Below are 6674 nucleotides of genomic sequence, written 5' to 3' on the forward strand. Positions count from 1 at the left end.
AACAAATAGTTTTTTTCAGTCAGTCTAATCTAAAGGCCTGTGTGATGTTAAATTGTGAAGATCTTGAGTTTTCGTTAAAGGGTGTGTCCGTGGCGGCGTGACAAAGTTTGATGTCTCGCCATGGGAATAAAAGTTGTTGTAACTCAGGCATAAAATGTCCGATCTTGCCCAAACTTCTCATGTTTGATAAGAGTCCTGCCCTGAACACATCTGGTTGCCAATATTCCATTGGGTGTGGCAAAATGCCTCGATAGCGCCACCTGTACATTTTCAACGGAGTGTGTCTCGAGCTACGTTTCACGTACATGTACAAAAATCGGTACACACATGTAACACCCCAGTACCTTCAAAAAAGTCTCTTGGTACGAAATTCGAATCCCAACAGGAAGTCGGTTATTTTGAATTTTCTCAGCAAAATTTGTGTCGTTTTTGCGATTTTCAGGGGTTGTACTTTAAAGAACTCCTCCTAGAGATTTATTCAGATCAACACCAAACTTGGTCAGTGTAATCTAAAGGCCTTTGTGATGTTAAATTGCGAAGATCTTGAGGTTTCGTTGAAGGGCGTGTCTGTGTCGGCCCTACAAATTTCGATGTTTCGCCATGAGAAAGGAAGTTGCTATAACTCAGACATACAATGTCCGATCTGCCCCAAACTTCATACGTTTGATAGGTGTTATGCCCTGAACAAACACCCATTCCCAAATTCAGTCATAGACATAGCGCCACCTGCTTTTAACAGGAAGTGACATGGTTAACACTGTAATGGACTCCTAGGAACATATTAAAAAGTGTCAACAAGTGTTAAATAGGCTGGCAACATGCTAGAAACATACTTATACATGCTAGTAGCACTTAGCTAAGTGCTAAAGCATGCTACTAATGCCGTAAAAAAGGAAATTGCTGTAACTCAGGCAAGCAATGATCAATCTGCCCCAAACTTCAAATGTTTGACAAGAGTCCTGTCTGGAACATATCAACATGCCCTTATTTGGGTTATAGTCATAGCGCCACCTACTGGCAACAGGAAGTGTCATGTTTAACACTGTTATGGACTCCTGGCAACATATTAAAAAGTGTCAGGAAGTGCTAAATACACTGGCAGCATGTTAAAAACATACTAAAACATGCTAGTAGCACTTAGCTAAGTGCTAAAACATGCTACTAATGCAGTGAAAAAGGAAGTTGCTGTAACTCAGGCTAGCAATATCCGATCTGCCCAAAACTTCACACATTTCCCAAGAGTCCTGTCCTGAACACATCCACATGCCTGTATTTGATTATAGTCATAGCGCCACCTGATGGCAACAGGAAGTGGCATGTTTAACACTCTTATGGACTCCTTGCAAAATAATAAAAAAAGCATCAACATGGTGTTAAATAGGCTGGCAAAATTCTAGAAGCATGTTTAAACATGCTAGCAACACTTAGCTCAATGTTAAAGCATGCTATTAATGCAGTGAAGTAGAACATTATTGTAACTCGTTCATACTATGTCCAATCTGCCTCAAGCTTCACAAGTTTGATTAGAATCCTGGCCCGAAGGCATCTACATGTTCATATTTGGTTATAGCTATAGCGCCACCTACTGGCAACAGGAAGTGACATGTTTTTCACTGATATGCACTATTAGCAAACAAAAAAGTATGCCATTGTGTGCTAAAAATGCTAGAAATATTCTCAAACATGCTAACAACATTAACTCTCTGGAGTCGATTAACGCGTATACGCGTTTTTGGGGTATTTTCTCCTGATAACCCCGAAAAGAACTTAAATTACACTTTCAGTTTTGATCGTACAGATAAGTGCAATACATCAATCGAATCTGTAAAGGGTCTACTTTTTTTTGTATACAGACATAATAACAACAAAACTTTGTGCACTTATAAAATAAAGATAACAACAAGGAGTGCTGTCTGCAGCCTTTGTCTGCGCTGATCTTCAGATACAAATGCGTCATTAAAATGAACTGTAACTCAGTGAATACTCAACGAAGAGACATGAGAGAGATATCTATAGAAAGCCTGACATGTCTACTTTTAAAGTAAACAAGTGCTGCTGAAAACAAATATTCTGTGATAAAGTAATCCATATGAAAAACAACGCGATGTCCGTTTTTTTCACATCTCCCTTCATTATCTTCTAATGCGACCACGCCCCCGCGCCGAGCGCGCTTTTGAGATTCAAATGTTTCACTGAAGCGCGCGGCTTTTGAATACGCCCCCACACAACAGAAGACAACGCAGCGAGACTGTTCTTCAAGTTTTTATTATTTTACTGTTTGCTTCGCGATGAGAGGAATAAGACATAATTCACCCCAAAAAGATGTGATGTGGTTGAGGATTTGAGATTTGGATTTCCTCAGAAAAAAGAATGAAGCACTTTATTCAGCAGAGTTCATAAACATGAGTAAGTCTCTTTTTTATTTATTTATATACTTGTACTAGTTTTCACATAACGTGTAAACATTTTACTAGTTAGACTTTTTTTCCAAAGACTTTTTCCAAACTATAATTCCTGACTAAATGTATAATCAAGTGATATATTATGAAGTTTCAATAACAATATACACTACTATACCATTCAAAAGCTTGATGTAAATAATATAAATGTAACAATAAATGTAACTGTAACAAATGTAACAATCATTGTTGTTCTTTCAATTTATCCCCCCTAAAAAAACCTAAAAAAAAAATATTCTCAGCTCTTTTCAACATTAATAATAAAATAATAATAATAATAATAATAATAATGATGATGATAATAATAACAATAAATGTTTTTTTGTAGAAAATAAGATTGTTAAAAAAAGGATTTCTGAAGGATTGTGTGACTGGAGTAATGATGCAAAAAATTCAGTCTTGAAAGTCAGCTTTGATTGTTCCTAATAAACTTTTTAACTGCAATCACAAGTGAATATTGAATTATGTTGTGGGATAATTAAATATATTCTAAATAAACTACAAACATAAAATTATATAGATTTATTTTGTCCTCACATTCTTTCTTGTAACTCATCCCTCTCAGTGACACAGCTGACTGAATGGCTCATTATGCAGCTCATTATGCAGGCCTTTGTCTTCTCAGGTGTGAATTCATGATAGTTGACGCCTACTCGCATATGACTTTTACCAACAAAAAGTGTCTTCGAAAATTTAAATCAATATATTGTTTTCTGTAAGTGAGTAAACAAGATGATTTTCACATCATTTTAGAAAAAAAAAATTCTAGGCTACAAGCTCCAGTTCTCAAAATTCCTGGGAACCAATGTTCTGTATGTGTTTTTATTGCCTTTTTCAAGTGATTTAACATTTTTTAGTTTTTCACTAACCATGCATAAACATTTTTTTTTCTCAAAAACACAATCATGTACATACATGCTGCTCACATATTATTTATAGCCTAGTTCTGTGCTGATTACAGTGAGATTAGACTTTAGCCATTTAGATATTTATAAGAAAACTGAAAAAAAAGCACAAATGTCAGGGCATGACAAAACTTCTCCAGGCCCCAAAAATACCCTTAGACTCCAGAGGGTTAACTAAGTGCTAAAGCATGCTATTAATCCTATGAAACAGGAAGTTGTTGTAACTCAGGCAAGCAATGTCCGATCTGCTCCAAACTTCATACGTTTGATAGGTGTTATGCCCTGAACAAACACCCATTCCCAAATTCAGTCATAGACATAGCGCCACCTGCTGGCAACAGGAAGTGACATGTTTTTACGCCGTAACAAACTACTCCTAGAAGTTTTATGACATTTTATATTTTTTTTGGTCTGTCTAATCTACAGGCCTTTGCGATGTTAAATTGTGAACATCTTGAGGTTTCATTAAAGGGTGTGGCCATAAAGCCACGACAAAGTTCGATGTCTCGCCATGGGAATAAAAGTTGTTGTAACTCAGGCATAAGATGTCCGATCTTCCCCAAACTTCACATGTTCGAAAAGAGTCTTGGCCTGAACACATCTGAAGGTCATTATTCTACTATAATCATAGCGCCACCTGCTGGGCAACAGGAAATGGCTTTTGTTTTACACTAACTTAAACATGCAATGTCCAATCTGCACCAAACTTCAGATATTTGATAAGAGTCATGGCCTGAAGATATCTAAAGGCCAATGTTCAGATATAATCATAGCGCCACCTGTTGGCAATAGGACACAACATGCATTATACTAACTCAAACATTCCATGTTCAATCTGCACTAAATTTCATATGCTTGATAAAAAGTGCTGGACTGAAGAAATCTACATGACAAAATCCAGTTATAGTCATAGCGCCACCAGCTGGCAGCAGGAAGATTGGCACATATAAATGACTTTGACATATTCCTCTCATATTTACCGCATTAAAAGCATATTTCTCGCCGTTCGCTGTTTTACAAAAGCCACCCGGTGGTGGTGAGCCTGGGTGCGAGGGCCCGTTCATCGCTGCTTGCAGCTTTAATTATTATTATTATTATTCTTCTCCAAAATGAATCGCATTTTTGAGGGCCTAAACATGCTCGAAAAGTCATGAAACTTTGCACACACCTCAGAACTGGCGAAAATTTACGTCTGATATGGGTTTCAGAAGTGGTTGTGGCAAAATGGCTTGACAGCGCCACCTATACACGTTCAACGGTGTGCGCCTTGAGCTACGTTTCACGTACATGTATGAAAATCGGTACACACATGTAACTCCCCAATACCTACAAAAAAGACTCTTGGAGCAATATCCGAAACCCAACAGGAAGTCGGTTATTTTTAATTTTTATGAGCAAATTTTGTGTATTTTTCTGCCATTTCCATGCGTTCTACTTTAACGAACTCCTCCTAGAGATTTATTCAAATCAACACCAAACTTGGTATGCCTAATCTAAAGGCTTTTTGCGATGTTAAATTGCGAAGATCTTGAGTTTTCGTTGAAGGGCGTGTCCATGGCGGCCTGACGAATTTCGATGATTCGCCATGAAAAAAGGAAGTTGCTATAACTCCGACATACAATGTCCAATCTGCCCCAAACTTCACGTGTTTGATAATACTCCTGACCTGAAACAGATCGACATGCCCATATTCAGTTATAGTCATAGCGCCACCTATTGGCAACAGGAAGTGACATATTTTACGCTGTGATGAACTACTCCAAGAAATTGAATGACAACAAATAGTTTTTTCAGTCAGTCTAATCTAAAGGCCTGTGTGATGTTAAATTGTGAAGATCTTGAGTTTTTCGTTAAAGGGCGTGTCCATGGCGCCGTCACAAAGTTTGATGTCTCGCCATGGGAATAAAAGTTGTTGTAACTCAGGCATAAAAATGTCCGATCTTGCCCAAACTTCTCATGTTTGATAAGAGTCCTGGCCTGAACACATCTGATGGCCAATATTCCATTGGGTGTGGCAAAATGCCTCGATAGCGCCACCTGTACATTTTCAACGGAGTGTGTCTCGAGCTACGTTTCACGTACATGTAAAAAAAATCGGTACACACACATGTAACACTCCAATACGTACAAAAAAGTATCTTGGTACGAAATTTGAATCCCAACAGGAAGTCGGTTATTTTGAATTTTCTCTACAAAATTTGTGTAGTTTTTGCTATTTTCAGGGGTTGTACTTTAAAGAACTCCTCCTAGAGATTTATTCAGATCAACACCAAACTTGGTCAGTGTAATCTAAAGGCCTTTTTGTGATGTTAAATTGCGAAGATCTTGAGGTTTCGTTGAAGGGCGTGTCCGTGGCGGCCCTACAAATTTCGATGTTTCGCCATGTGAAAGGAAGTTGCTATAACTCAGACATACAATGTCCAGTCTGCCTCAAACTTCACATGTTTGATAAGACTCCTGACCTGAACATATCTACATGCCCATATTCAGTTATTGTTATAGCGCCACCTGCTGGCAACAGGAAGTGACATGTTTTTCGCTGTAACGAACTACTCCTAGAAATTTTATGACACTTTATAATATTTTTTGGTCAGTCTAATCTAAAGGCCTTTGCATTGTTAAATTGTGAACATCTTGAGTTTTCATTAAAGGCTGTGCCCATGGCGCCATGACAAAGTTCGATGTCTCGCCATGGGAATAGAAGTTGTTGTAACTCAGGCATAAGACGTCCGATCTTCCCCAAACTTCACATGTTCGAAAAGAGTCTTGGCCTGAACACTTCTGAAGGTCAATATTCCACTATAATCATAGCGCCACCTGCTGGCAACAAGAAATGCCTTGTTTTACACTAACTTAAACATGCAATGTCCAATCTGCACCAAACTTCAAATATTTGGAAAGAGTCATCGCCTGAAGATATCTAAAGGCCAAAATTCATTTATAATCATAGCGCCACCTGTTGGCAATAGGACACCTCATGCTTTATACTAACTCAAACATACCATGTTCGATCTGCACTAAATTTCATATGCTTGATAAAAGTGCTGGACTGAAGAAATCTATATGCTAAAATCGAGTGATAGTCATTGCGCCACCAGCTGGCAGCAGGAAGATTGGCACATATAAATGACTTTGACATATTTCTCTTATATTTACCACATTAAACGCATATTTCTCGCTGTTCGCTGTTTTACTAAAGCCACCCGCTGGCGGTGAGCCCGGGTGCGAGGGCCCGTTCATTGCTGCTTGCAGCTTTAATTAGGGCCCGAGCACCGATGGTGTGAGGACCCTCTTGTATCTGCTTTGTTTA

The sequence above is a fragment of the Cyprinus carpio genome, chromosome B12 (assembly GCF_018340385.1).
Source record: "Cyprinus carpio isolate SPL01 chromosome B12, ASM1834038v1, whole genome shotgun sequence".
NCBI classification, from domain to species: domain Eukaryota; kingdom Metazoa; phylum Chordata; class Actinopteri; order Cypriniformes; family Cyprinidae; genus Cyprinus; species Cyprinus carpio.